Source organism: Danio rerio, chromosome 12 (genome assembly GCF_049306965.1).
Source record: "Danio rerio strain Tuebingen ecotype United States chromosome 12, GRCz12tu, whole genome shotgun sequence".
Classification (NCBI taxonomy): domain Eukaryota; kingdom Metazoa; phylum Chordata; class Actinopteri; order Cypriniformes; family Danionidae; genus Danio; species Danio rerio.
The window spans coordinates 16814194-16837347 of NC_133187.1; the positions used below are offsets into that span (position 1 = coordinate 16814194).

At 39.4% G+C, this 23154-nt stretch overlaps 1 protein-coding gene and 1 long non-coding RNA gene across 2 annotated transcripts in view; one reads left to right on the forward strand and one right to left on the reverse strand.

Moving 5' to 3' along the window:
- The window catches only part of med1 (mediator complex subunit 1), a 700564-nt gene that overhangs the window by 622288 nt on the left and 55122 nt on the right, over positions 1 to 23154 (forward strand). The gene's annotated exons all lie outside the window — the stretch shown is intronic.
- LOC141376780 (uncharacterized) lies at positions 8171 to 10569 on the reverse strand. Its single transcript, XR_012387930.1, has 3 exons — positions 9603 to 10569; positions 8742 to 9419; positions 8171 to 8622 (listed from the first exon to the last, which is right to left on the reverse strand). It is a non-coding gene; the product is annotated as an uncharacterized lncRNA (long non-coding RNA).

Here is a 23154-nt window from a genome sequence, read left to right on the forward strand (position 1 = left end):
GGTTAACTGAAAACTCAGAGTATTTTAACCCTGAAATGAGAGAAACTCTGGGTTTTCCGTTTCAAAATGGCAGGTTTGTTAAACTCGAGAAAGCAGGGTAAGTCAAGCCTGTTTCTGAAAGAGAGGTAACTTTAACTCAGAGTCAGTTACTGTGGTAACTTACTCTGTGAATCTAACCTGGTCAGAAGCAGGTTTTGTTCTCTAAACTCAGAGTTTCTGTCTGTCTCCTCCCCTTTTTTAAAGATGAAGCGGTATTTCTCGCCTTAGCCTTACGTTTCCACCCACCTATTTTAATGCTCATTTTGGATACGTGCATAAAAACGATTGATAGAAACATCATGATGCACATAACTTTTTAAAATATGCATAAAAAACGCGCATAACTGAGTAGGATAAACTTTTATTCGATAGAAAATGTGCGCATAAACTACGATGGAAACACTTTTACTGAACAAATTACAGTATGTACATTAAAAAAAAGATCATGATCATATGATAATGAAAATGTGTGTAAATGGACAAACCAGCAGGCTGAGCACACTGTAACATGTCTTAAATATTGTTTTAGTCATTCTAAAATGCCTTAACTGTTTCAGTATTAGTGTATATTATTACTTACCTCCGAACGTCTGGTGCGTGTTAAGAGTCTCCGCGTCTCATGGCTTCAGACGCCCCCACGTGTTCATTGTGTTTCAGCATTGTCTTCTGACATCCAGGCGCAAGTACATTAATTAGGCTAAATAAAGAATTAATTGACGCAGCTTCTTCTACCACAGTAAATTCTGTTTTTACTGTTGATATTTGGTGCCAGTTTAATCAGGAAGTGACAATCTTTTTCTCTTTGACTCGTTGGATGGAATTTTATTAGCATCTTTTATGCAATATTCCAGTTTTGCACATAAATTTATGTAATATATTTGGATGGAAACATAGCTATTGCCTACATTTTAGTCACACACAGAAGAACTGTACTAGAATGGCTTATCCTTTTTTAATAAATAATTAAATTAAATTCACCTTCGACATGCACTGTAACTAGATTAATGGGATTATTATTCTTTCTAAAAATTATTTTTTAGTACTGCTTACCTTCTAAATGTTATATTAACCTCTATAACTTGATCAATAAAAAAGGCAGACACACAAGTGCACTGTTAAATCATTTAAAACTAATAAATGTATAAAAAAGTTTAGAAAAATATATATAAACTTCACAAATTACATTACTTATTTTATTATACTTAAATATTTAAATACTTAAAAAGTGAAATTAGGCATTAACTTGAGCTGTTGTTTTCCTACGCTAACTGTCTCTTCTTCACTTATGGTTACTTCTTTTCAAATATATACGCTCATATTTGCTATAACTTTGCATGAGAAAATCAAGTTCAGCTGGAGAAAGAAATGGTGATCTCTTTTATAAGATATTGCCATAGTCACTCGTAATGTCTGCGCTCCATTGATAATGCCTTTTTAAAGTCACGGTGTGCGCGCTTAACTCTGAGTTGGTCTACTCGAAGTTGATTGACCCAACTCAGATCAGCTGTTCTGAAACTGAAAACTCTGAGTTTTTAATCTCTCGGTAAATCAACTCAGAGTTCAAGTTTAAACTCTGAGTTGTTTGAACCTCCTTACTGAAACAGGCCCCTGTCCTCATTCTGGCAACCTGCGCTTGTGTTTGTTTTAATCCAGGAGTACAATACCTAGTTCAACCACTAGGTGTCAAACTTTTATACTGCACCCTAAAGCCTGATTTATACTTCTGCGTCAAACACCGGCGTATGCTACGGCGCTGACGCATAGCCCTTCGCCGTGGCCATCGCCGTCACTGACGTGCACCTCTCAAAAAATTTAACTACACGTCGCAACGACGCGTAGCATAAGCTCTGTGATTGGTCGGCTTGGTAGCGCTGACGAGTCTGGGCGGGACCGAGAGGCGCGCGAATGGCGCGACGCCGCGCGAGCGATTGTTTACAAGTGTGGAGTCCCGTGAAGGAGCTCCGGATGGAAAGTTTTGTTTTGTGTTTACCTCATAGTTAAAGTTGTTGCACGTCCGCCGGTTCCTGCCTCAAAATGAGCGAGTTTGAGCCACTTTTACATCCCGGAAGTGTTCAGGAAATGCAAAAAAGTAGCGAAGAAACTTGACACAGAGGAACATTTACACCTCACTGCCAACTAGCGTTTCGGAAGTGTTAATGCAGACCAACAGAGACAGCCCGCAGAAGTATAAATGCACAGCCACACGCGTTGCCTGCGCCGTGGGTTACGCCGGTCACCTGACGCAGAAGTATAAATCAGGCTTTAAAACATCTGAGATGATTTTGGCAGATAAAGGATCTTTTAATCTTGAGAAGAGGGGCCTGTTTCAGAAAGCAGGTTAAGTTAAAACTCAGAGTAGTTTAACCTTGAAATGAGAGAAACTCTGGGTTTTCCGTTTCAAAATGGCAGGTTTGTTAAACTGAGAAATCGGGGTAAGTCAAACCTGTTTCTGAAAGAGAGGTAACTTTAACTCAGAGTCAGTTACCATGGTAACTTACTCTGTGAATCTAACCTGGTCCAGAGCAGGTTTTATTCTCTAAACTCTGAGTTTCTATCGATCTCCTCCCCTTTTTTAAAGATGAATCGTATTTTTCGCCTTAGCCTTACGTTTCCACCCACCTATTTTAGAGCTCATTTTGGAGATGCCCATAAAAACGATTAATGGAAATGTCATGATTCGCATAACTTTTGAAAATACGCATAATAAAACATGTGCATAACTGAGTAGGTTAAACTTTTATTTGATAAGAAAAGATGTTCATAAACTACAAAGTGCACTTAACAAACTACAGTATGTACATTAAAAAAAGGTTTGTTAGAGATGATGATGAAAATGTGAGTGAATGGACAAACCAGCTGACTGAGCACAGTGTAGAACATCTTAAATGTTGGTTTTGGTCATTCTAAAATGCCTGAACTGTTTCAGTATTATTGTATATTATTAATTACCTCCGAGCGTCAGGAGCGTGTCAAGAGTCTCCGCATCTGGCTTCAAACGCCCCCACGTGTTCATTGCGTGTCAGCATTGTCTTGTGTCTCTGAGGCGCAAGTACATTTGTTAAATAAATAATTAATTGACGCAGCTTCTTCTACCGCAGAAAATTCTGTTTTTACTGTTGATATTTGGCGCAAGTTAATCAGGAAGTGACGATTTTGTTCTCTTTGACTCATTATATAAAAACGCTGCTTTATTTGCATCTTTTATGCAATATTCCAGTTTTGCACAAATTTATGCAATATATTTGGATGGAAACATAGATATTGCCTATATTTTTGTCACACACAGAACAAAGTCACGTACGAGGCTTGTCCTTTTTCATAAATAATTAGCTTAACCTTTGACATGTACTGTTACTAGATTAATGGGATTATTATTCTTTCTAAAAATTATTATTTAGTTCTGCTTACCTTCTAAATGTTATCAACCTCTATCACTTGATTAATAAAAAGGCAGACACACAAGTGCAATTTTTTATCTATTAAAACTGATCAACGTGTATAAAAGTTTAGAAACATTTTATAAACATCACACATTACATTACTAATTTTATTATACTTAAATATTTAAATACTTTAAATTAAAAATTACGCATTAACTTGAGCAGCTGTTTTCCCACGCTAACTGTCTCTGTTTCACTGATGGTTGCTTCTTTTTAAATATATACGCTCATATTTGCTATAACTTTGCATGAGCAGATCAAATTCAGCCGGAGAAAGAAATGCTGATCTCTTTTTTTAAGATGTTGCCATAGTCACATCAGCTATTCTGAAACCGAAAACTCAGAGTTTTTAATCTCTCGGTAAATCAACTCAGAGTTCAAGTTTAAACTCCGAGTTGTTTGAACATCCTTACTGAAACAGGCCCCAGAACTAACAGAAGCTAATTTGGTTCTTAAAACTAGTTTCCAAATCAGATTAGAATATCTGGATTAACTGATCTCATATGTTTAAAAGGACAGATCTATCCATTCTCAATACATTGATCATTATTGTAGCAAATAAAGGAGCTGGTCAGATGATTAGACTTAGTTCCTCAAAAATGTGATTTAGTTCACTAATTCCATTCAAGAAGTGAATCATGTATGATGTATATATTTATTTCACAAAGACTGGTATTTGTCAAGTCTGTATTTCTTTTCATTTTGATGATTTTATGACAACTAATGAAAATTAGTTATCTTAGAAAATTTGAAGGTTTAATATCGAAGGCACCTGGTGCCACGCTCTAATCAGCTAATTAACTCAAAACACCTGTAATGGCCTTTAAATCGTCTCTCAGTCTAGTTCTGTAGGCTACACAATCATGGAGAAGATGGGTAATTTGACAGTTGCCCCAAAGCCGAAGGGAAGAAAAAGATGTAGAAAAAAAAGTGTTTAAGCAGTAAGGATAACTGTACCTTGGAGAGAATTGCCAAACAAAATCCATTTAAAAAAGTGGGGGAGGTAAACAAAAAGTGGACTACAGCTAGAGTCAGTATATAGCGGCCAATACTTTCATATTAGCCTCTTAAGTTTAGCAGGGAAGTCTTTAGATTAAATAAACATTAAGCACACATGGAGATGTCTGTTTAAATCAAAGAATTATTGGGTTTAATGATAGTCATCTTCAATTTACTTTCCAATACAACACACAACTTCCAAGGTGTTAAAAATAAAACAAAGGTACAATGTGAAAAAAACTGTTGCTCTCCCCCTCTCGCTCTGCTCTCGCAATGCCAGTCCATTCTCATGCACCATAGCGTCATAAAGTTGGAGGAGCCACTCATTCACATAATCGGTTAGCCCTATGATCAAACATAAAAATTATCGTAATAATTCAAATCATTTCTGAAATGAAAATGCACAGACATTGCATTCCTTGTGTCAAGCCACTCTTAAACAGTGTCAAAAGTGTCTTACCTGGGCTAAAGTCTGGACTGCTGCCGAGTGGTCCAAAGATATGTTCTCTGATAAAAGGACCTTTTGCATTTCCTTTGGAGAGTCTAGTGTAAAGTTTACGCAATTAATGATGGTTTGTAGTGCCATATCATCTGCTGGTGTTGCTCCACGATGTTTTCTGCGGTCCAAGGTCAACGCAGCTCTATACCACACTCTCAGAAATAAAGGTAAGAGAGTTGTCAATGGGGTGTTACCTTTTCAAAAGGTACAAATTTGTACCTAAAAGGTGAATCCATATTAATAACTCAAGGGTACATATTAGAACCTAAAAAGGTTTCCTCTTAAAATTTTCAGGTACTAATATATACTTTTGAGGTACCAATATGGACCCTTTAAGTACAAATGTCTACCTTTTGAAAAGGTGCCACCCCAATGACAACTTTTGTACTTTTATTTCTGAGAATGCAGAATATTTTCAAACAGTACTTGGATTAAGGACCATGATATCCCTGTTCTTAATTGGCCAGTAAACTCACCTGACCTTAACCCCATGAAAAAAAAAATCTATGGTGTTTTGTTAAGAGGAACATGCTATATGTCAGACCTAACAATGCAGAAGTGCTGAAGGCCACTATCAAAGCAAACCTGGGCTCCCATAACACCTAGGCAGTGCCACAGACTGATTGACTTCATGCCACTCTACATTGCTCTAGTAATTCAGGCAAAAGCAGCCCCAACTAAGTATTGCGTGCTGTGCATGTTTATACTTTTCATCTTCATACTTTTTAGTTGGAAGAGATGTCTAGAAATCCTGTATGTGTATTGGTATATATAATATTGGTAATTATTCTAATTATCTGTGATACTCTACTTGGGTTTTTCATTAGTTGTCAAAAAAATCATCAAAATTGAAAGAAATAAACACTCGACTATTCCAGTTTTTGTGGAATGCATCTATACATTATATAAGTTTCACTTCTTAAATGGAATTAGTGTAATCAACTTTTTGAAGATATTCTAATTACATGGCCAGCACCTTTACTCAATTATTAGCCATGTAAGCTAAATTTCACAAAAGTACTGTGGATGTATTGGTTTGTTAAATGATACACAATAACCCTTTCACAGCTTGCAGTAATTATAAAGGCTTATACTTTTTCGTCAAAAGTATTTTATTCATACATTTAGTTCATACTGGCATAACAAACTAATTAAATGAATTTAAATTCATCAAAAAAAAAAAAAAAAAAAAAAAGGATTTTAAGATTTGAGAAATGGTCGGAATGCTGAGTGCTGCTACAAGTCACCCACATTTTAGCTGTCAACATTAAAATGTGTGCAAGACACATACCATATGTATAATTATTTCTTCACCAAAAAATCTGTCAGTGATAATATTGATCATGTCTATGCTACACTGCAAGAAATAGAGGTACAAAATGTTAGGAAAATACCTTTTCAAAGTATGTTTGTATATAAAGTCCATACTGGTTAAAGTGTTAGTGCCTAATGTGTAATTATTCTAAAAAGTACAAAAGTGTACCATTTGAATATGTATCACTCATATGACATTTGTTGTACTTTATTTTTTGTGTGTTTAATACATAACAGTTTTGAAGTAATTTTAAAAAAGGATGATTGATGTCTTTTAATTATTTGACATTAATCTTTCTCAATTCAATAAAATACTTTGGTAACGAAATATTAGCAGCTGGTACAGACTTTGTGTACCACCTGAAATTAGATTGAACACAATATGATCCTGTTTATATAAAATAGGCTGCAGCTGCAGGTTTGAGGTTACAGACGTGTTGCCATGACAACAACTCTCTGGAAAGCATTTTTAGGAGCAAAACGACCCTGAATAATGTAAAATGATCATGTATGTCATTTATGTAGGAACAATGAACCAGCCAGGAATTGATTCATAGTTTGAGATTAATTGTTTAAATGCACTCTAAAAGTAGAAAATAAGATAATAAATAAAACAATAAATAAAGAAATTTGACCATTGTCTTTTATTGAATTGTGTTCCTGACACTTTACTAAACACAATTAGAAAATTTGCTTTAATGATAGCCTTAATGTGCCACAATAACTTTATTCATTCAAATTTATTCATAAATGAATGCATGCATTCTATCTATATTAGTGACATTTAAATGTAACAAGTTGTCTTGAAAGGGAAACCCTTTTTAGTGGTGACACATAGACTCCTTTTTTGCTGGGCTTTCTTTGTTTCCATCGTTCCACATTTACCCTACGTGTCATTCGATCGCACACATATAAAACATCAACACATATAAAAAAATCTCTGTTATTTATGGAGTAAATGGAGATGACACAGACTAATTGGGAATATTACCAGACCAATCTGCCTTGGGAGCAGCCATGGCCTAATAGTCAGAGAATTGAACTTCTGATTGAAAGGCTGCAGGTTTGTGTCCTGTCTGGCAGGGATTGTCGATAGTGGGAGTGAATCGCTGGATTTCACTCTCAATAACCATGGACTACAAATCTGCCATTTCTGGACAACATTTTCATACATGCACTCCGCTCACACTCACACATGCTTCCTCATCTAGACTGATTACACTTGCACCACCTGAGATTGTCAGAGACTGATTGCACACACTATTTAAGTAACACACTCGCTCATTCACTTTGCCGAGTCTTGTTATCTGTAATAGTAATACAACAACGCGGTTTCCTTGTTTTGTTTCTCCGTGTTTTGACCTTAGCCTAGCTTATCCTTTTGTCCTTGTTTGCCGCCTGCCTTCTGACCTTCTTGCCTGTTATTCGACTACGATTTTGGATTGTCTCTATATACTTGTTAACACCTGTATTGACTATTGCTTGCCTGACCACTGATAAAAGCTGCATTTGGATCCTACTTCTGTTGTTTGTGTCACTCCCCATGGTTACAAGTCATCAAGCCTTGTTAGATTTCTATCCCAATTAGTTTTTTCCATAACGCCTTGTGTTTTGTTGTTCTCTTTGTAGTTATACATTGTTTAAAATAATATTAAAGCATAGAATAATATATATTTTGTAATTTTATACATATGCATTTAAGAACAAAAAATATGTACTTATCAAATTTCTTTAAGATGGACCTGTATGGATGATTTTATGCTACAGTATGCATAAAGTTTGCAAACAAAGGTGTATAGGCTGCTCCTTTTCTATAGTGACCAAGATCGCCCAGACAATTTGCAGTATTAAAATTAATTATGAAGATTTCACAGAGTGTGGTTTATTCCAGATAAAGTTTAATAATTTAAAATTGTTATAATGTTGAGCATTCATTAAAAAAAGGGGTATGTAATTAATTTGAAAACAAGTTCATACAAATGATGGACTTGCGCATTAAAGACATAGTTATTTTGTCAGAGGAAAAATGGAAAATGAAAGTAAGTGGAGGATGTGGAAAAAAAGATGTGAATTTCGTTCTATCACTTAACAGTTTTAAATATATATATACTATTTTTGACCTCATACCACAATAACCAAAGGCATACAAACACAGTCCATTTACCCAACATGAGACCCGACCAGAGTGGTGCCTGAGAGAAAAAAGTATTTTAACAGGCTGGGCATGAATGTTGGTGAACGATACTCATTTGCCTCCCCCTTTTCGCATACAGGTGCATTTGCTATTCTGTCTTGAAAATGATTCTCAAATGGATTGGGTCCCATTTATATCTGCAAAATAAATAACAATAATCTTATTCTGTATTTAAGAATGCAAAATCTAAAAAAAGCATAATACTAAAAAGCATTTGCCTTTGATGCTTGTATTGTGTCAAAAAGAACAAACACACCTGAGAGTAATTTTCACCAAAGTAACTTCCTTCATACATGCCCATTCTCTCCGTCATGTTCTGAAGATTTTGGAAATGCTTTTGAACACTGTCATCACTATGGGAGCTGGAAAACACAACTGCCATGCTAACAATGATGTCCTTTATCTCCATCATTGTAGTAGCACTAGTCAGGAGTACAAAGAGGTCCATGGACAGTCTAATTGGCTACCGAAGCACAGTGGCTCAGTGATAAACACTGTTGCCTCACAGCAAAAATATCGCTGGTTCGAGGGTCAGTCAGTTAGTTACCAAACACGTGCTATAGGTGAGTTGAATAAACAAAAATGACTGTAGTGGCAATGCAGTGGCACAGAAGGTAGTGTTGTTGCCTCACAGCAAGAAGGTTACTGGTTTGAGCCTCAGCTGGGTCAGTTGCCGTTTCTGTGTGGAGTTTCCATGTACTCCCTGCGTTCGTGTGGCTTTCCTCCGGTTTCCTCCACAGTCCAAAGACATGCGTTACTGGTGAATTGGGTAGGCTAAACCGTCTGTAGTCTATGAGTGTGAATGAGTGTGTATGGATGTTTCCCAGAGATGGGTTGCGGCTGGAAGGGCATCCACTGTGTAAAACATGGTGGAGAAGTTGGTGGTTCAATCCCCTGTGGCAATAGTTTGTGCTTCATTCTGCTTTGGAAACCTCTGAAATAAAGAGTAAACCAAAGGAAAATGAATTAATAAATAATTGGCTACCTAATTTATGATGATTTCCATATTTTCACTGCAAACAATGAAATGACACTTTAATGGCAATATAAATTTGTTTCTTTTTACCATAACAAAAACATTTTTATGCAAACATGCTTAAATAAAAAACAAACTTACTGTTTCTTGCAGAATGCTTTCACTTTCTTCATGATGTGGCTGAGGCATCGATATAGATTTGGCATCTTCTGGATATCTGACAACTGTGCAGTGACAATGTCATAGTACATGCAGATCAAGCTCTCCATAGGAAGTTTGCAGAAAGTGTATGCAATGGACTGCATTAGCACAAGTGATCCATCTCACATTATCATCAATGGTCTCCGCACTGTTTTTTTTTTTAAAACAACTTGTAGTAGTCTGTTTGAAAGGACTCCAAAAAAACTACAATGCAGTGGTATGGTAATAGGTAATACAAGTACCTTTACAAGGATGTCTCACCACCATTTCATACACATAAATAGGTGCTGATAATTCTTTTTTTTCTGGATAATGCTTCCTGTGGCATCAATATAAACAACATCATCCCTGCATCTATGGTGGAAAGGTCAGATTGTGTATTTGAACCCCGTCTTTAGTTCTTTTGGATTTAATAGCACTTTTTGGAGAACTTAATTTTTATTATTAATCAATTGCTGAAGACTTAACGATTCATTGTTATGTCTTCTGACTTTCCTTTGTAAATCAAAGGCTATATTTTTGAGGACTTCGGGTGTACGTGCTTGGTCTCAGCACCCGGATTCAAAGATGTCTAACTTTGACGGTCTGTAAATGTAATGCTCTTGGAAGCATGTTTTTTTTAACTGCTTGCCAATAGCATCATGCTCATCAGCCCGTACATGTGTTCTTTGTAAACGTAAAACATTACATTATAATATGACCACATTATACTGTCATGGACCAGGTTTGATCCTTCTGAAGTCTTACCCCTTTGTGCCCTGCACTCAGCTGTTAGTCCTTGTAATCAGCACAAGCGCTGATCACTGGACACCTGTTATAGCTTTGCTCTTATTGGGGTCCTAATATTTTCCTTGCTTTTCTTACCCTCTCTTGTCAGTTTATTGTTGTTACATGTGTCATCTCTTGTCTGCAGACTCAGCTTACCTTCTTTGCTCTTTCCAGACCTGTCTCGTTCAGTGTCTGTCTGTTTGCTTTGATAAATTAACAGCCCTGATATGACTATTTTTGATTTTGACCGTTTTTAATACAATAAACTCTGTTAACCTGCCTTTTGTCCAGCATTTTGTGCATAACATACACACGCAAAAAATAAATATGTATATGTGTCAATGCAAATAAAACAAATACTGAAAATACTGTTAAACAGACATGGGAAGGATGACAAATGCATGTCTAATGAGTCATTTTGAAAAAAGATCTTAACCTGAGAGGAGATGCATCTTCCACAATATCCTTTCCATCAGATTCACAGTGACTTTAATATTGGACAGAAGGGCTGCATACAGGTGTAGACACACAGAAGTTGATGTGGTTTTGGGCACACAGTAGGTCTTAAATAGTCATTTTGACAACTATAATGTCAAAATAAGTGTCTTAATTTATTAGTGCACATTTAGCAAAGATCAAACCCTGATAGCAGCTTCCACATTTCTTTTCTTTGGACTGCAATGAGGAGGCTGCTTAGCCCAGCGGCCACATCATAAACAAACACGATAACAAGCTTGTCAAGCTTTCATTAATTTTTCATCAAACCATTCCTCACTGACCTTGGTCTCACAAAGCTATCGACTTCAATACGGATCTTCCTCCTTCTCAAGGTAATACCACCATTCTGACTGTAATTGACAGATTTTCTGAAGTATGCAAACTCATATCCATCGCCAACTACCCACTGCTATGGAGACAGCGGAACTATTATGCAATCATGTATTCCGTTTCTACGGTATGCCAGAGGATATTGCTTCTGATCCAGGATCCCAATTCACATCCAGGGTATGGTCAGCATTTTTAAAGTCTTAATATAAATCGTACATACTGCCATCAGAATCAAGAGGATTGGAGCAGGTTTCTTTATGTGGGCAGAATACGCTCAAAATTTGCTAAGAAAGGCAGTTAGTGGTATAACCCCCTTTCAATGTATATTAGAATTTCAACCACCACTATTTCCCTGGTCGGGAGAACCCACTGAACTCCCAGCAGTTAATGAATGGCTCCAGCGCAGTGAAATCACTTGGGATTCAGCCCATACCCACTTATCACGAGCCATCTGAAGCTTCAAGGAACAAGCTGATCGCCTCCCTTGCCCTAACCCAGAATACTTACCAGGACAGTGGATCTGGTTATCCACCCGTGATCTTTGTCTTAAACTCTCTTGCAGAAAACTCAGAATTGAAAGACTTATAACTCCTGTCTTATTGTCTTATTCTGCCTACTCACTATTCTATGTCTTCCACTTTTCATGTGTACCTGCTAAAACCGGCTGCTGGTCCAACAGAGGTGGAGACGGAGTTGGCAGTTGGTGAACGGGGCCCATCACCCATCATCACTGACTGCGAGGAGGCATATCAAGTTCATGACATACTGAGCTCCAGATGCTGGGGCGGAAACCTACAATATCTGGGGCCTCATGTACGAAGACTTGCTTGGAAATCTTACTAAAACATTGCGTAAGCACAAAGCTGTAAATGTGCGTACGCACAAAAAAATTCAGATGTATGAAACACTGCGTACGCCGAATCTCACGCATATTCTTTTGTACATCCGAATGAACGTGAAACTGAGCGCAATATGCACGAGCACAAAACCCCTCCCTGCCTCCTCCCCCGTATGAATATGCTAATGACTATGCTAATGGCAAATCCCAACGAAAAAGCAATGGCAAAATCAAGCAAAAAGAGAAACTTTGAACAGAATGTGAAATGGAGGTGCTGCTTTCGGAGGTAGACCGGAGAAAAGCGGCATTATTTGCAAGTTTGTTCTCCGCAATTAACAACAAAAGAAAAAAAATAGAGTGGGAGAGTTTAGCTGATGCGGTTAACACAGTTGGGTCTGAACATCGCACTGAGTGCATTAAAAAAAGATATAGAGTGGTTTATATCTGTAAAATGTTGCAATACTCTTAGTAGTCTCAGTGGCGCACCTCGTTAGACGCATGTGATCATGAATTGACACGTTCGAGAATGAACTCGGCTCGAATCCAGCGTCTGATGAACTCTTTCTTCTTTTTTTCCCCGCTACATATCAGATTTTGCCCACTATTTATCACGAGAAAGACCGTAGGAATCATCAATAAGTTTGTGCATCATATTTTATTTGCACATTTATTGAATGGAAATGTTTCTGATTCACGCATGCAAATTCATCTTCAGATAGTGTCTTAATAGCAATGTGCGTGCAGTAGATCGCTCAGATTACATTGGGAAAACAGGCGACCGCTGCAAATTGTGCTTTAATGTTTAGCTGGTCAACTGTATGGTATGGAAACCTTACATACCTGCTAGATGAACCCGTCTCATACAGCTGCCATTGCAAGGCTCAAAGACACTTTGTAGAGAGGAATTTAACACAACTGCCTCTAGGAGTCGCCAATGGAAATAAAACAGACACGCACAAAAAATTTGCGTACGCCAGCCAGAAAGCTGCCGTGAAGCTCCGCACATTCCCACGTTCAGTTCATTGTTAGTAAATGCAAACGTGAGCGATTCTGAGCGTGAAACTTGGCGTACGCAAAGTTTTTGTGCGTACGCAGCGTTGATACATGAGGCCCCTGGTCAACTGGGAGGGGTACGGCCTGGAGGAACGATCCTGAATCAACAAAACAGACTTTCTCAATCCCACTTTACTGAGGGAATTTCATTAACATCACCCGGAGATGCTGGCACCTCGCCCCCATGGAAAACCAAGGCGCCGTTTGCCTCCTCACGTCAGGAGCCGCTCGGTCCCAGTGATTCCCCTCACTGGCCAGCAGAGGTCTCCCTCACCAGATTTTTTAGCTCTACATCCCCCATAAGCCCCGTACCTGTCCCTAATTATACTACACCTGGGGCCTGTTTCAGTAAGGAGGTTCAATCAACTCGGAGTTTAAACTTGATCAGTTTAAACTAGGTCAATCAACTTTGAGTAGACCAACTCAGAGTTAAGCGCGCACACCATGACTATAAAAAGACATTATCAATGGAGCGCAGATATTACGAGTGACCATGGCAACATTTAAAAAAAAAAAAGATCAGCATTTCTTTCTCCGGCTGAATATGATCTGCTCATGCAAAGTTATAGCAAAAATGAGCATATATATTTTAAAAGAAGCAACCATCAGTGAAACAGACAGTTGCAGCAACCAGCAACCAAAACAGCTGCAAGTTAATGCGTCATTTTTAATTTAAAGTAGGCTATTTAAATATTTAAGTATAATAAACTTTTATACATGTTTATCAGTTTTAATAAATTAAACAGTGCATTTGTGTGTCTGCCTTTTTATTGATCAAGTGATAGAGGTTGATATAACATTTAGAGGGTAAGCAGTGCTAAAAATACTTTTTAGAAAGAATAATAATCCCATTAATACATGTCAAAGGTTAAGCTAATTATTTATGAAAAAAGGACAAGCCATTCTCATACATGACTTTGTTCTGTTTGTGACAAAAATGTAGGCAATAGCTATGTTTCCATCAAAATATATAACATAAATTTGTGCAAAACTGGAATAACGCCTAAAAGATGCGAATAAAGCAGCGTTTTCATCCAACAAGTCAAAGAGAACAAAATCGTTACTGTCACGACACTAGATGAAAAGGATCCAACTGCAAGTGTTTAATAAACTGAAAAATGTAACAAAGGATACCACTGGAGTGAACTGGAGACAAGAAAGTTCAAAACGAGAGCCACGGGTCACAATGAAGACATCAATGAACAATGAAGGATTCTGGAAAACAACAGACAGAAACAAGACAAACAACGGACTGATAACCAGAACATACCACATGAGGAAATATATAGCCAGGCAAATAAGGACCAGCTGGAAGATGATTAAGTCAGCTGATGACATCAGCTGATCCTAAAGCACGCTGTCAACACAAAAGGTAAACAAACACACACCCTCACACATGACAACACACAAGGCAAGATACATAACATACAGGAGGAACACACAGATCCATAAACTGTGACAGTCACTTCCTGATTAACTTGCGCCAAATATCAACAGTAAAAACAGAATTTACTGTGGTAGAAAAAGCTACGCCAATTATTTTTTATTTAATAAATGTACTTGCACCTCAGAAGTCAATGCTGACACACAATGAACACGTGGGGGTGTTTGAAGCCATGAGACGCGGAGATCTTGAGACGCTCCAGACGCTCAGCGGTAATTAATAATATACACTAATACTGAAACAGTTAAGGCATTTTAGAATGACCAAAACAACATTTAAGATGTTCTACAGTGTGCTCAGTCTGCTGGTTTGTCCATTCACACACATTTTCATCATCATCTCTAACAAACCTTTTTTTTAATGCACATACTGTAAGTGTTTCCTTCGTAGTTTATGCACATATTTTCTTATCAAATAAAAGTTTAACCTACTCAGTTATGCACATGTTTTATTATGCATTTTTTAAAAAGTTATGTGAATCACACATCAATCGTTTTTATGCACATCTCCAAAATGAGCTCTAAAATAGGTGTGTGGAGACGTAAGGCTAAGGCGAGAAATACCGCTTCATCTTTAAAAAATGGGAGGAGACCAACAGAAACTCTGACTTTAGAGAATAAAACCTGCCCGGACCAGGTTAGATTCACAGAGTAAGTTACCACGGTAACTAACTCTGAGTTAAAGTTACCTCTCTTTCAGAAACAGGCTTGACTTACCCTGCTTTGTCGAGTTTAACAAACCTGTCATTTTGAAATGGAAAACCCAGAGTTTCTCTCATTTCAGGGTTAATATACTCTGAGTTTTCACTTAACCTCCTTTCCGAAACAGGCCCCAGGCTCTCATCACTCACACAGACGTATAAGCAGCATGCATGCACACTCACTTCATTGCAGTATTGTTTACCCAGCCAACATTACAGAGCGTTTATTCCTGTACCCTTTCCTGTTTGATGTTCTGTTGCTGACTCGGACTGCTATCAAGCTTGCTTTTCTCGCAGCCTTTTGATTCTGAATGCCTGATATTCATGCGAGTTTACCGACCAGCACTTGGTGTTTGTTTTTGATTAAACTGTGCTTAATAAACACACTGCAGATGGATCCCTCTCAGTCAGACTCTTTGTTACAAAGCTACAGAGCAACTAGAAAATAATATAATTTTTTGACAGCATGGTCTGAGCCAAACCTGCTGGAAATTAGACTAACAATCTATGGAGAGTTCAAAACAACAGATTTTCAAAATAATTTAACATGGTGGACAGGAAGTCATGTCAGTTAGAAAATAAATTATATCAATGTTCTCTGTATGATCCAAGGAATTTGCAAGACCAGTTTCATGATATTAAAAAAAGCTATTAAAAGTCATTTGATAAATTTTGTATGATTTCTATTGATAGAATTTGTTTGTCAATTTTACTCAGAAGGTGGCTCAAACTAATGTAGTTTAGTAAATGTCAGGTTTAGATCACACACATTAAGTTGGTTTGGAAAATGGTTTGTCTAATCAACTTGAATGGTCCGTAGATCATGTGATTCCATTTTATTAAGAATCAGATAAATAGCCTAAGACAAGTTTGTTCAAATAGGTTTTACATTAAAGTAAAACATTTAAACAGTTTACAAATGTTTATGATGGAAAATTATGTCATAGTGTGCGTTTGAATTGGCTTGAGCCAATTAATCAAAGTAACATTTTGATTGTAGTCCATTTTTTATGATGGAAATTATGTCATATCGTGCGTTTGAATCGGCTTGAGCCAAGGAATCAGAGGAACATTTTGATTTGCCCATTTGGTTCAAAAGTTATAATGATAAACATAAGTGAAAATTTGGACAAGTGTTTGTTTCTAGATAGTTTGAGAGTCCAAATTTGTTGTGGTTGAAGATCATACTGTCCTCTATCAGTGTGCCAAAGTTTCTGCAAATGCTGCAAATGGTTCATAGGGTTGCTTTAGACTACCAAAGCAGAAGAAATCGGAAGAATAAAAATAAGAACCGAAATGGATACAAGTGACTACGCCTACTAACAAAGAAACCATGTGAATAACACCATATCTGAATGCCTACACATTTCTTTTACTGCTAAATTATTTGTAACCCTTTCTTTTACAACCCGCAAAGTACCGTGTAAGTACAGTGAAACTACCGTGTACTTTTCTGTATGTATTGTATAAGTATAATGAACATATGTGTAGGTATAAGGGAACAAACCGTAATGCTTGGGTAATAAGGAGGTAACAATCAGATATTCAACACGAAAACTACCACGTAAGTACAGTGAAATAACAGTGTACTTTTCTGTACGTATAGTGTAAGTATAAATAATGTTTGCGTAAGTATAAGGGAACAAACTGTAATGCTTGGGTAATAAGGGGGTAACAACCAGATATTCCGCATGAAAAGTACCACGGAAGTACAGTGAAATAACGGTGTACGTTTCTTTAAATTGCAAAGGGACAAACCATAATGTATGCGTTATAGGGGGTAACATTTATCACACAAAGAACCGCGTAAGTATATTTAGTTTACGATGTAGCCTACTTTTCTTCAAGTATTGTATAGTATGAAGAATTATGCAAGGGTGGTGACAACCTAATGCAACCTGCAAATGTACATGCACCTGTGTAAGTACATTAGTACTCTTATTCAGTGCTTGGGTTTTATATGATGTGTTTAATGAATAAAAGGCTTACAACCTGTGACATTATGAACCCTTATTGTATTCTGTATGTATATTAAATCTGCAACTCAATATAAAATATATTTCCATACACTACTTACCTGATGAATGTTCACTCGTCGATCTCACCAGGCATCAATGTGTCCATAACTCACTTTCAACAAATAACTTTGCTTGATATAGGCCTACCGTCAGGGTTCAATGTAGATTAAAACAGGCTTGCATCTTTACTGCTGTTTACAGAGGGGGGATAACTGTTGCATTTCAGTAAATGCTGATGCTTTATAAAAAAAAATGTAGTAATTTGGTCTTCAATCTATAAAAAATGCTGCTGTAGTTTTCTCTGTTCTTAGTGTTCAAGAATACTCTAGTGTGTTGAAGATCAGCTTCTCCCCTTCTTTTTCCGGAAAGACCGGAGCACCTGGAGGAAACCCACGCGAACGCAGGGAGAACTCCAAACAGAAACGGCAACTGACCCGGTCGAGGCTCGAACCAGCAACCTTCTTGCTGTGAGGCAACAGCACTACCGTGCCACTGTGTCGCTACTGTGCCACTGTGTCGCCACCCAGCTGCAACCCATCACTGGGAAACATCCATTCACACAATTTCACACACATACACTTCAGACATACGTATACAATATTTGAAGAAAAGTAGGCTACATCGTGAAACAAAGATACTTACGCAGTTCTTTACGTGATAAATGTTACCCCCCTATTACGCATACATTATAGTTTATTCCTTTGCAATTTAAAAAAACGTACACCATTATTTCACTGTACTTACGCAGTACTTTTCATGCTGAATATCTGGTTGTTACCCCCTTATTACCCAAGCATTATGGTTTGTTCCCTTAAACATCTACATACGTTCATTATACTTATACAATACGTACAGAAAAGTACACGGTAATTGCACTGTACTTACACAGTAGTTTTCATGTTGTAAAAGAAAGCGTTACCGAATTATTTTATTAAGTGTTTATAGAACTGTTGTCATATTAGCTCATATTCCATATCCTTGCCTCGGTTACAATATCTTGATGAAATATTACCTGCAAGTTGGCCTTTGAAATCTTCTTCAACCGTACTCTGTTTGTAAGATTATTTGGAATGTGCAAAGACTGACACAATGTTCTCTTGGTGCCACTAAGGAGATAAGTCTTCCGAAGCATGGAAATGTTGAGCATGCTTTATATAATTTAATGGGAGCTGAATGTAACTGCCCTGTGTGCAGACAATGTACAAATACTAAACGTTTTACTAGACTGAAAAAAATCTTTCAAGGACACATATTTACCACATGAAATTACAATAAATAATGAAATTTACAATAAATGTTATCTTACACTGAAAAAATAAAGTTTACACTTCCTCAGCTTGTCTGTAGTAGTGTTTATCGACTCAACTTAAAAGGTAACAAAACACTATAACACAATTTTTGAGATTTTGACAGTCAATATCGATAATCATCGATAAGAGAGTGATCCAATATGTCTTTTGCAGGGACCCAACTTCTTTCCTCCGCACCATAACCTTCCCAGTCCACCAAGTACTGAAATCCTCGCCCCCTCCGTCTTGAGTCCAGAATGCGCTTAACCGAATAAACGGTCTCCCCATCTACGAGACGCGGCAGGGAGGGAACCGGAGTGGACGGATTAATCGCCGTATGAAAAACGGGCTTTAATTTAGAAACATGGAACACGGGATGAATTCTCCTGTACGCTGGAGGAAGTTTGAGGCGGACTGCCACCGGACTAATGATGATGACAGTGAATGGGCCAATAAATTTAGGTGCCAATAAATTTAAGTTTATTACATACGGAACGCAAGAGAATATTCTTAGTTGAAAGCCACACTTTTTGACCGACGACGTAAACGGCAGGCTTCGACTGGTGGCGATCGGCTTTAGCCTTGGTGCGCGCACCCCACTTGGAGGAGGGTCTGTCTGGCCCTGTTCCAAGTGCGTCGACACCTCTGGACAAAGGCGTGGGCGGAGGGAACCGCGACTTCGGATTCCAGACTGGGAAAAGCTGGTGGCTGGTAACCTAAGCTACACTGAAACGGGAGAAAGGCCCGTAGCTGACACTGGTAATGAATTGTGTGCATACTTCACCCAAGGGAGCTGCTGACTCCAAGAGGAGGGATTCTGGGAAACCAAAGAACGTAACATCGAGATCTTGATTGGCCTTTTCTGTTTGTCCATTACTCTGAGGATGAAAACCAGAAGAAAGACTTACAGTCGCTCCCCATAAATAACAAAATTCTCTCCAAAATTTAGACACAAACTGGGGCCCCCTGTCAGAAACCACGTCCGTCGGGAGGCCATGAATGCGAAAGACGTGATTAATGACAGCATCCGCTGTCTCTCTGGCTGAGGGTAATTTGGGCAGAGGAATAAAATGAGTAGCCTTCGAAAACCGGTCCACAACGGTCAAAACAGCCGTATTGCCACCAGATGGCGGGAGACTGGTGACGAAATCTAGCGAAATGTGCGACCAGGGTCTCGAAGGCACTGACAGCGGCTGAAGGAGTCCAGCAGGAGGGCGATTAGAAGTCTTAGAAACAGCACAAACAGAACAGGCCAAAACAAACTTGCGTATGTCCGTGCCATAGCTGGCCACCAGAATCGCTGTTTAACTAAAAATAATGTACGACTTACCCCTGGATGACAAGCCACTTTGGAGGAATGTCCCCATCAAATGACGTCTGACCGAATCCCCTCCGGCACAAACAATCGACTGGGTGGGCATCCGACCGGGGGCGTTACCCCGTCCAGGGCTGTGCGGACCCTGCTCTCGATCTCCCATGTCACTGCAGAAATACAAATCCTCTGGGGAACGATGGGCTCAAGAGACGTATTGCGCTCAGAAGAATCAAAAAGACGGGATAACGCGTCGGGTTTGATGTTTTTGGAACCCGGCCGATAAGAGATGGTAATGTCGAAACGTCCGAAAAATAATGCCTACCGAGCCTGCCTGGAGCTGAGTCATTTGGCGGACCTGATGTATTCGAGGTTCTTATGATTGGTCCAAACAATAAAGGGAACCCCCGAACCTTCCAACCAATGAAGCCACTCCTCCAAAGCGAGTTTGACAGCCAACAACTCCCTATTACCAATGTCGTAGTTTCGTTCTGCGGGAGATAATCGGTGAGAGAAAAACGCGCACGGATGAATTCTGTCATCCGAGGCGGCACGCTGGGACAGGATAGCGCCCACCCCCACCTCTGACGCGTCAACCTCCACCACAAACTGCCGAGAGGGATCAGGTGTCACTAGAATGGGAGCTGAAGCAAAGCGGCTCTTCAGTTTGAAGAACGCAGCCTGTGCTGCGCTCGACCACCTGAAGGGAGTTTTGGAGGCGGTTAAGGACGTCAGAGGAAAGGCGAGCTGGATGAAATTGCGAATAAAACGGCGGTAAAAATTGGCGAAGCCCAGAAATCTCTGCAGGGCCTTACGAGACCCCGGAATTGGCCAATTTACCACAGCCTGAACCTTCTCTGGATCCATGCGGACCCCCTTGACTGACACAATGTGTCCTAAAAAGGGAACAGACTTTGCATGGAACAAGCATTTCTCCGCCTTGAAAAAAAGTTCATTCTCTAGCAGCTGCTGAAGCACTCGCCTGACGTGCTGCACATGTTCCTGGAGAGAACGAGAAAAAATCAAAATGTCATCCAGGTAGACATAAATAAACTGATCTATCATGTCTCGCAACACGTCATTAACGAGTGCGTGGAAAACCGCAGGAGCATTAGAAAGCCCAAAAGGAAGAACACAATATTCAAAATGCTCCCTGGGGGTCAAGACACGGTTTTCCACTCATGACCCTGCTTCATGCGAAACAAATGATATGCGTTGCGGAGATCTAATTTCGTGAAAAACGAAGCCCCCTGCAGACGCTCGAACGCTGAAGACATCAGCGGCAAAGGATACGTATTCTTTACCGTGATGCTGTTCAGCCCTCGATAGTCTATGCAGGGTCTAAGAGACCCATCTTTCTTTTTCACGAAAAAGAACCCTGCCCCCGACAGTAAAAAAGAGGGCCATATGATCTTGGCCGCTAGAGAATCAGAAATATATTTCTCCATGGCCTCCCTCTCAGGAATAGAAAGAGAGTATAACTTGCCTTTAGGCGGAGAGGTACCTGGCAATAAGTCTATTGCACAGTCATACGGACTATGAGGAGGCAGAGAAGCAGCTCGAGACTTACTGAACACTCTCTTCAGGTCGAGGTACTCACTGGGCACGTTTGACAGGTCCATGCACTCCTCCTGAAACACTGAACAAGAAACAGCAGAATGAGCAGACGAAAGACAAGACTCATAACAGTTCTCACTCCACGAAAATATTGTATTAAGACAACAGTTAATATGAGGCTTATGGAGAATCAACTAAGGATGACCTAAAACCACTGGTGTGTTAGAACAGTCTGTTAAAAAAAATGAAATGTGTTCAACATGATTTCCAGATGTGATAAGTTTTATGGGTTTGGTGGAGTGAGTGATAGTGGGAAGGGAAAGTCCGCTAAGGGCGCGTACTGCAATGGGTTGTGATAGTGATAGGTCCAAACAATAAAGGGAACCCCCGAACCTTCCAACCAATGACGCCACTCCTCCAAAGCGAGTTTGACAGCCAACAACTCCCTATTACCAATGTCGTAGTTTCGTTCTGCGGGAGATAATCGGTGAGAGAAAAACGCGCACGGATGAATTCTGTCATCCGAGGCGGCACGCTGGGACAGGATAGCGCCCACCCCCACCTCTGACGCGTCAACCTCCACCACAAACTGCCGAGAGGGATCAGGTGTCACTAGAATGGGAGCTGAAGCAAAGCGGCTCTTCAGTTTGAAGAACGCAGCCTGTGCTGCGCTCGACCACCTGAAGGGAGTTTTGGAGGAGGTTAAGGACGTCAGAGGAAAGGCGAGCTGGATGAAATTGCGAATAAAACGGCGGTAAAAATTGGCGAAGCCCAGAAATCTCTGCAGGGCCTTACGAGACTCCGGAATTGGCCAATTTACCACAGCCTGAACCTTCTCTGGATCCATGCGGACCCCCTCGACTGACACAATGTGTCCTAAAAAGGGAACAGACTTTGCATGGAACAAGCATTTCTCCGCCTTGAAAAAAAGCTCATTCTCTAGCAGCTGCTGAAGCACTCGCCTGACGTGCTGCACATGTTCCTGGAGAGAACGAGAAAAAATCAAAATGTCATCCAGGTAGACATAAATAAACTGATCTATCATGTCTCGCAACACGTCATTAACGAGTGCGTGGAAAACCGCAGGAGCATTAGAAAGCCCAAAAGGAAGAACACAATATTCAAAATGCTCCCTGGGGGTCAAGACACGGTTTTCCACTCATGACCCTGCTTCATGCGAAACAAATGATATGCGTTGCGGAGATCTAATTTCGTGAAAAACGAAGCCCCCTGCAGACGCTCGAACGCTGAAGACATCAGCGGCAAAGGATACGTATTCTTTACCGTGATGCTGTTCAGCCCTCGATAGTCTATGCAGGGTCTAAGAGACCCATCTTTCTTTTTCACGAAAAAGAACCCTGCCCCCGACAGTGAAAAAGAGGGCCATATGATCTTGGCCGCTAGAGAATCAGAAATATATTTCTCCATGGCCTCCCTCTCAGGAATAGAGAGTATAACTTGCCTTTAGGCGGAGAGGTACCTGGCAATAAGTCTATTGCACAGTCATACGGACTATGAGGAGGCAGAGAAGCAGCTCGAGACTTACTGAACACTCTCTTCAGGTCGAGGTACTCACTGGGCACGTTTGACAGGTCCATGCACTCCTCCTGAAACACTGAACAAGAAACAGCAGAATGAGCAGACGAAAGACAAGACTCATAACAGTTCTCACTCCACGAAAATAT